The 8,774-nt window shown below is 44.3% G+C and overlaps 1 non-coding gene across 1 annotated transcript; it reads left to right on the top strand.

Moving 5' to 3' along the window:
- Positions 1–7,858: 7,858 nt before the first annotated feature.
- Trnai-uau (transfer RNA isoleucine (anticodon UAU)) lies at positions 7,859–7,933 on the top strand. Its single transcript has one exon. It is a non-coding gene; the product is annotated as a tRNA-Ile (tRNA).
- The last annotated feature ends 841 nt before the right edge of the window (positions 7,934–8,774 follow it).

The raw sequence follows: 8,774 nt of genomic DNA, 5'->3' as shown, positions 1-8,774 counted from the left end.
TATCGCTATAAACACGCCTCCCCCTTCACTGTCCAGCCTGTCTCTGCGGTATACATTCCAATCCGAATTTAGAATTTCATGACTGTTAACGTCTGGTTTCAGCCAACTTTCTGTCCCTAGTACTATATGGGCGTTGTGACCGTTTATTAACGAGAGCAACTCTGGGACATTTCTACAGACGCTCCTGCAGTTACTATTAGCACATTAATATTGTTATTCCTCTTGAATTTTGCCTACTCCTACCTTGCCGCATCTCAGGAGGCGTCTTGTCGGGCCTAGGGAGGGAATTCTCTAACCTAAAAAACCCACATGTGCACTCCACACGTACTCCGCTACCCTTGTAGCCGCTTCCTGCGTGTAGTGCACGCCTAGCCTATTCAGCATTAAGAGAAACACAGGTTTCTCGCCACTTGGAGCGCTAGTGTTCCTTCAGCTGTCAAACGGTAACCGTTACAGCACTGGATTCGTGACACGTACGTATTAGGCAGTGGCTGCAGAGGACACTGACGAGCCAAAGCATGGCAACTGCGAACCGCCAGACTGAATGTAGAATAGTGACGTGTCAGGTACATGACGCGAACCAGAGACGAATGTGGAACCCTTGTAGCGTCGGTACATGCCAGAAATTGGGAAATTCGGTTTCATAAGGGACTTTGTCAGTGGTAGATTGTTTTGACCAGTACCCTCGGAACTACCGTCTAGGAAACGGCGAACCTAGTCGGCTGTTTGCATGCCGTTGTCGTCAGAATCTGTGGAAAGTGGTTGTGGGACCGTGCAACCACGATCAGACAACAGCGTGTTGCACGTCATCCAGGCAAACGGCTACCCGAAGCATGCAGCATGCAGCAGTTCTGTGCTATGCGAGACGTTGACCACCATTACACCTGTTGTCTATGTATACATTGTTGCGGACCAGCTGAACCCTCTCATGCTTGATGTATTTCCTGACGGTTATGGCATCATCCAACAGGAAAGTTTCCCGCTTCATTTGGCTGTAATTGTGCTACAGTAGTTTAAGAAGCATGATAGAAAAACTCACTTTAATGTCTTGGCAAACACTGCGCTTGATCTGAACCTGATAGAACGCATCTGGGTCGCTATCGTGTTCCATCTCCACGAGCAAACCAGCGGCCTGTAATTTACGGGAACTCGTGACCTGTGGCTAGACATTTGGGGCCACATAGTCCGGGAAACTACCAATGACGTTTCTAATCCATGCCATACAGAACCGCTACTGTACTGCGTTCAAAGCGTGACCAAGGGTGGTGGGCACATCGTCATGGCTGATCAGAGTGTATCCCTCTGTTCGTTAAATTATAGTCGTGCGTCTGTGGTAGCCTCTTTGATTAGAGTCTCAGAGAGAGAGAAAGCAGTAGGGACAATTTCGGAAGGTAGGGGGGAAGAGTGAGATTTAACGTCCCGTTCACATCGAGGTCACTGCAGACGGAGTAAAAGCTCGGAATGTTTCAAGGAATAGGAACAAAATCGGCCGTGCCCTTTAGAATAATTAATCCTGGTATTTGGCTGGAGCGATTCAGGGAAATTATGGAAAACCTAAATCTGGGTGGCTGGAAGCGGATTTGAACTGTCGTCCTTCAGAATGCGAGCCCAGCGTGCCAACCACTGCACAACCTCGCTCGGTGGAAAATCTCTGTGTATCTGTAATCCATTCTGCGCCATGTTCTCAGACAATACTTCGTAACGTAACTGTATCCACCTTGACCTCTGCACCTCTCGTAAACTTCAGTTCCAATACCTGATGGCCGACCCCACACACTTGACACCCGGCCCCGCTGTCTTCCTCCCACCTCAAAAAAACTCAGCACTGCCTAATTCCAGTCACCTTCCACACCGAGATAATAACTCGTCTCTAAAATTTGCCCTTTCGCCCAACTGCAACCTATCCTATCCATATTTTCGCAAATGACGAATGAAACCCAACCCAACACACGACCACTAGCCATGGAAAAGTGTCGAATAGTTGACAAATAAAGAAGTATGTAAATTGAAAGGGAGCGCTGCTGTCAGCTGCAGCGCAACATTACGCGGAATCAGCGGCGACAAGTCAAATTGTGTACTGGTCCGGTGTTCGAACCAGGGATCTCCTCAGGTGCATTAACCACTGCGCCATCCGGGACGCAGCGTTATCTACATCTGCATATACATCTATACTCAGCAAGCCACCTCACGGTGTGTGGTGGAGGGTATCTTGAGTAGCTCTATCTGGGCAGCCCCACGGCCGATCCTCATTCCCATCTACATCTACATCAACATGGATACTCTGCAAATCACATTTAAGTGCCTGGCAGAGGGTTCGTAGAACCACCTACACAATCTCTATTATTCCAATCTCGTATAGCACGCGGAAAGAACGAACACCTATATCTTCCCGTACCAGCTCTGATTTCCCTTATTTTATCGTGGTGCTCGTTTCTCCCTACGTAGGTCGGTGTCAACAAAATATTTTCGCTTTCTGAGGAGAAAGCTGGTGATTGGAATTTGGTGAGAAGATTCCCTCACAACGAAAAACGCATTTCTTTTAATGATGTCCAGCCCAAATCTTGTATCATTTCTGTGACACTTTCTCCCACATTTCGAGATAATACAAAACGTGTTGCCCTTCTTTGAACTTTTTCGATGTACTCCGTCAGTCCTATATCGTAAGGATCCCACACGGCTCAGCAGTATTCTAAAAGAGGACGGACAAGCTTAGTGTAGGCAGTCTCTTTAGTAGATCTGTTACATTTTCTAAGTGTCCTGCCAATAAAACGCAGGCTTTGATTAGCCTTCCCCACCACATTTTCTGTGTGTTCCTTCCAATATAAGTTGATCGTAATTGTAATACCTAGGCATTTAGATGAATTTACGGCCTTTAGATTAGATTGATTTATGGTGTAGCAGAAGTTTAACAGATTCCTTTTAGCACTCTTGTGGATGACCTCGCACTTTTAGTTATTTAAGGTCAACTGCCAATTTTCGCGCCATACAGATATGTTTCCTAATTCGTTTTGCAATTTGTTGTGATCTTCTGATGACTTCATTAGTCGACAAATGACAGCTTCATCTGCAAAGAACCTAAGACGGCTGCTCAGAATGTCTCTCAAATTGTTTATATAGAAAAGAAACAGCAAAGGGCCTATAACACTACCTTGGGAAACTCCAGAAATCACTTCTGTCTTACTTGATGACTTTCCGTGAGTTACTGCGAACTGTGACCTCTCTGACAGGAAATCACAAATCCAGGCACATAACTGAGACGATATTCCACAAGCAAGCAATTTCACTACAAGCCGCTTGTGTGGTAAAGTGTCAAAAGCCTTCCAGAAATCCACAAATACGGAATCGATGTGAAATCCCTTGTCAATAGCATACAACATTTCATGCGAGTAAAGAGCTAGTTGTTTCACAGGAATAATTTTTTCTAAACCCATGTTGACTGTGTGTCAATAAACCGTTTTCTTCGAGGTAATTCATGATGTTTGAACACAATATATATTCCAAAATCCTGCTGCATATCGACGTTAACGATATAGGCCTGTAAATTAGTGTCCCTGTCCGAAACAACGGACACCATGTACCATGTTTTCCTGTAACTGACATGCTTAGCCGAGCAATGGATCCTCCACCTGCACTGCGGATGCACAAATACGTCCGACCTCCTGTGGCAATCACAGAGTAGCTAACGGGAGTACAATGGACAGGGACTGCGAATAGGTAGCGGTCGATGGGAATATGGATCGGTCGTGAGGCGTGCCGAGTTAGTCTAAGCAGTTCCAATAATGCTGTGTTCCGGATGGTGCAGTGGTTTTCGCGCCTGCCTGGTAAGCAGGAGATCCCGGTCAGTACACATTTACACTCGTCTCCGCTGATTCCGCGTAACGTCCCGCTGCAACTGACAACAATGATATCCTTTAATTTGTATATGTTTCACAGCTGCGGAATATGCGTGGTGTCTGTTCTTTCGGACATGCCCGTAAGAACATATACCACGAATTCATGTAGATGAAGAGTGTATTGTACAATTGTGCATTCAGATAGTGCAGCACTAGCGTGTCTCCTGACAACTCTCCGCGTCTACAGCAGAGTGTAAAGAGTCAGCAGGTGGGTGTGCAGGTGACGTGCCTTACCTCAGGGACGGCGGCTGGTAGTCACGTCACGCGCCGTGTGTGGGTGGGGTGAACTTCCGGTGTGCACAGCGGCAGCCCCGAGCTAGCCACGTAAGGCACCGCTCAGCTTTCGCGGCTGCTGCCCCGCCGGTGACTAAGCTGAAGAGTCGCTTAGACAGACGGGCGACACCCTGTCCAACTGCTGCTTCGCTGTGAGCCTTACGGCCACACAACGTTTTCGGGGCGCTACAGGTGCTTCACCTGATCACCTGGTAGTACATGAGCAGCTGTCAGTTTTACGTGAACAGCGTCTCACACGAGACCATGTAAATTAGTATTAGTCCGAAAACTACTTGTTTCTATATTGTGGTATATAATTTGAGCCGCCCAGCCCCCCACCCCCCTTTCCCAGCCCCCCATACGTAGTTTCTCAAATCTAAAACTCCAGTGGATACAGTTATACTTGTCTTCTTACTTTGTCCAGGGTTGAATGTTGACGATTTCATTTGAAGGCTGGGGATGTCAAGCGTTGTAAGTGCCATTTTTTTCATAAAACGCGTTTCCAGTGATATTATGAGGGTCACTTCAAAAGAAATGGACACTATTTTTGTAAAAATACAGTTTTCATCCTGGATGTGTGAAAGTTTTACAGTGTGTAGATACATCCTTCCCGCTTATTTTCAAACTTAGTTCAACCTGTTCCCGTGAGTGGCGCCGTCACAGCATGTCTTCAAGATGGCTGCTACAATAGACGTTCGTCAGAAGCAACGTGCTGTTATAGAATTCCTGCGCTGTGAAAACGAGACAGTGGGAAACATCCACAAGAGGTTGAAAAAGGTGTATGGAGATTCTGCTGTCGATCGCAGTACAGTTAGTCGGTGGGCAAGTAGGATACGTGATGAAAGCGGGCACGGCAATATTGAGGATTGTCCTCGCAGCGACAGGCCTCGTACTGCACACACTCCAGACAATGTGCAGAGAGTTAACGAATTGGTGACTGCTGACAGACGCATCACACTGAACGAATTGTCACGCTGCGTTGGGATAGGGGAAGGAAGTGACTGCCGAATACTGAAAGTTTTGGCGTTTAAAAAGGTTTGTGCCAGGTAGGTTCCCAGGATGTTGACAGTGGCTCATAAAGAAACAAGAAAAACGGTATGCAGCGAACTTTTGGAAGAATTGTGACAGGTGATGGTCACATGGCTCCATCATTTTTTCAAAAGAGGCGAAGAGTCAATCAATGGAGTGGCATCATGCAAATTCACCCAAGAAAAAAGATTCAAAACCACACCTTCTGCTGTAAAAGATATGGCTACGGTGTTTTTCGATTCCGAAGGACTCGTGCTTGTGGACATCATGCCACGTGGAATCACCATAAATTCTGATGCATATGTGACGACACTGAAGATACTTCAAGCGCGACTGAGTCGTGTTCGACCACATCGGCAAATGCAGGGTGTTTTGCTGTTGCAGGACAATGCACGGCCACATGTCAGTCAAAAAACCATGGAAGCGATCACAAAACTCGGATGAACAACACTGAAACACCCGCCTTACAGTCCTGACATCGCTCCATGTGACTATCATCTCTTTGGGAAACTGAAAGACGCTCTTCGTGGACGAAGGTTTGAAGATGATGACTCCCTTGTGCACGCTACCAAACAGTGGCTCCAACAGGTTGGTCCAGAATTTTACTGTGCGGGTATACAGGCGCTCAATCCACTTTTGCCTAAGGCAGTTGAGAGGGATGGAAATTATGTGGAGAAATGAAAATATTCTTCCTAAAGGATGTATCTACACACTGTAAAACTTTCAAACATGTAGAATAAAAGATGGATTTAAAAATAAATAGTGTGCATTTCTTTTGGAGTGACCCTCGTACATGTGGTGCATGTCCATAGACTTCTTCCAAGTATCAAATTATGGAGAAAATGCTTGCAAACATTTGTTACTACATGCTGCGTGGTTTTTGTGCCACGCAGTGCATCCCTTGGAGTTCCAAGTGCCACGTGTCAATTTCTCATCCGATTAGTTCATGCCCAGTGTGTATCGTAAGCAGATGGCGTGTAAACGTTTGTTTGTATAATCAATAAAACATATTTGTAATGGGAGTAGCTAATTAGTGATCAAAAAATATGAAATAAGAAGTCGTGTGAGTGAACAGAGAAAACAATGTGTGTCTGTAAAATGTTATGAAAAGACATTTCTTCCTCAACAGCGCAGGGAGTTCTATAGTTACCTTTGCAACATCTGATACCAAGAATGGAATTATATAAAAGACAGAAGTTAGTACTGAAGTTTTTTATTGTCTTGTAAAAATGTAAAATATGAGGTATGGCCTTTGTCTGCTACGTATCTACTAGCCCTTAGCTCACGAGGTGAGGTTTCTCGAACCGCTCGAAAATTTCCGAACTCGCTCTGCAATGTCACTTCAAGCAGAATGCTTTTGTACTCTCCCTCTCCTAATCAAATCGCTATCCTTATAACGTTTTGTTTTCGGTTGCGTTATCATCTTCATGGTTTGTTGATGACGTGTGCTATTGATAAGTGTTGGGGTCTCGTGAACTACATAACTGTTTTCTGCAGCACGTTGAATGTGTTCGCAGGAAAGTGCTAGTTTTAACGATCGTAAGTGTGATGAAATTGTTAGTCGGTGGATGGAGGAAGATGTCAGTGATGTAGATTAATAAGTATATGAAAAATACGGTGATTTTTGCAACAACCAGTGATCACAGTTTTTCTACTGAACAAGATGATAATTCAGAGGAAGAACTCCAGGGCAGATGTGACGGGGACCTTCCAGCAATAACGTAATTTAATTGTTAGTTAAAATTCTTTCTGAGCGCTGATAATAAAAAATGTAGATCCCTACACTGAACGTCAATTTTGCAGACCTCTTTTTATCTATTGAGTGCAGTTTTTGTGTGTAGAATTAAACAATGAGATTTACGGAAGGCAAAGGTCCCGAGTTAGAGTCTCGGTCCGCCATACAGTTTTAATCTGCCAGGATGTTTCAATGGAATTTACCTTTATTTCAACATTTACTTGCTACAGAGACACTACAATTTTTCTGGATGTGAAATTCAGTTGTGTAACAGTTGGTTTATGTGTACTATTAAAACAACGCACAAAAGTATGTCATTTTGTGTGATAAAAAGTGAAATAATGCAGGCGTTATTTAGCGTAATAAAATCAACAATCAATATTTAAACAACACTCAAATAATTGAAAAAATAATTGTTGTATAACTTAAGTTGATATACCTCAATGGGGACAGCTCAAAATGTGTGCCCCGACCGGGACTCGAACCCCGGAGCTCCTTCTTACGTGGCAGACGCTCTATCCATCTGAGCCACCGAGGGCACAGATGATAGCGCGACTGCAGGGACTTATCCCTTACATGCTTCCAGTGAGACCCACATTCCCTCCTGTCCACAGCCTACCAGCCTACATTCGTAATGTTCCTAAAGGATATTTGCCCATTCACTCATTACTCTCGCCAACTAAGGTGACGATTCCCGTAAGAGTTCGAGCAAAGTGTGTGCATTCGGACAGAAGAAAGTCAATGGCGGGGTAGCCTTTAACTATATATATGAAGATAGTAACTGTTCCGAAATAACAGATACCAATGATGACCATGCAGCTTCTCTATCCTTTAGGAACATTGCGAATGTAGGTTGTGAACAGTTGGGAATGTGGGTCTCACTGGAAGCGTGCAAGGGATAAGTCCCTGCAGTCGCGCTATCGTCTGTGCCCTCGGTGGCTCAGATGGATAGAGCGTCTGCCATATAAGCAGGAGATCCCGGGTTAGAGTCCCGGTCGGGGCACACATTTTCAGCTGTCTCCACTGAAGTATATCAGCAACACCTCTTGGCAGCTGAGGGTTTCGATTAATTCTCATTTCTTTCTAGAGAAGCTGCATGGTCATCATTGGTATATGTTCTTTCGGAACAGTTACTATCTTCACAAAGACTTTCTTATTCGCACTTAGAATCACTTCCTGTTATGGCAATTAGAACGTTCTTAATAAATTATTTTTTTTCTAATTTGTTTCATTACTTTCGCAATGATGTGAGCACAAATTTCTGTGGTATCAGAAGACCTTAATTTCTCATTTAAATAAGTTATGTACAAAAAAAGACACTTTGACGCTTTGTTTTTTGATTATCATGATGAATGTGAGATTTGGTACTAAGAACGTTTGACATTTCCATCATTCATACTATTTTCAAGTTTAAATGACGAACACAATCTTGACGTAATGTTCATTCATTGGTATTAGTCTCCAGCAAAACGCAAGAACATGTAACTACTCTATTTCAGTGTTTCCACCACACAATTAACGAAAACCGAATATACACAGTGTCATGTGAAGTTGTCAGCCCAGACCACAAACAGTCGCCCCCACCAATCTGGCGGTAGAATCCGAAGGGACCTAAAAACAGCCACTCTTCAACTGAGATAGTTGCTTCTGTAACCGCGGACTATGAGTCGTTGTTATGGCATCACCTATGCTATACTCCGCAATTACGCAATCCCTTTTTAATCAATTTGTCATTTATACAATTTCGAATGACGCTAAGAGTCGATATTAAGCGAGATTCAGTGGATCGAAGTAGAATTCCATGACCCTCAGAGACTGCTTATTCTATTCGCACTGAACTTCTT

This window comes from Schistocerca nitens, chromosome 8 (genome assembly GCF_023898315.1).
Source record: "Schistocerca nitens isolate TAMUIC-IGC-003100 chromosome 8, iqSchNite1.1, whole genome shotgun sequence".
Lineage (NCBI taxonomy): Eukaryota > Metazoa > Arthropoda > Insecta > Orthoptera > Acrididae > Schistocerca > Schistocerca nitens.
Note: the sequence above shows the minus strand (reverse complement) of the source record. Positions and strands in the feature narration are given on the sequence as shown.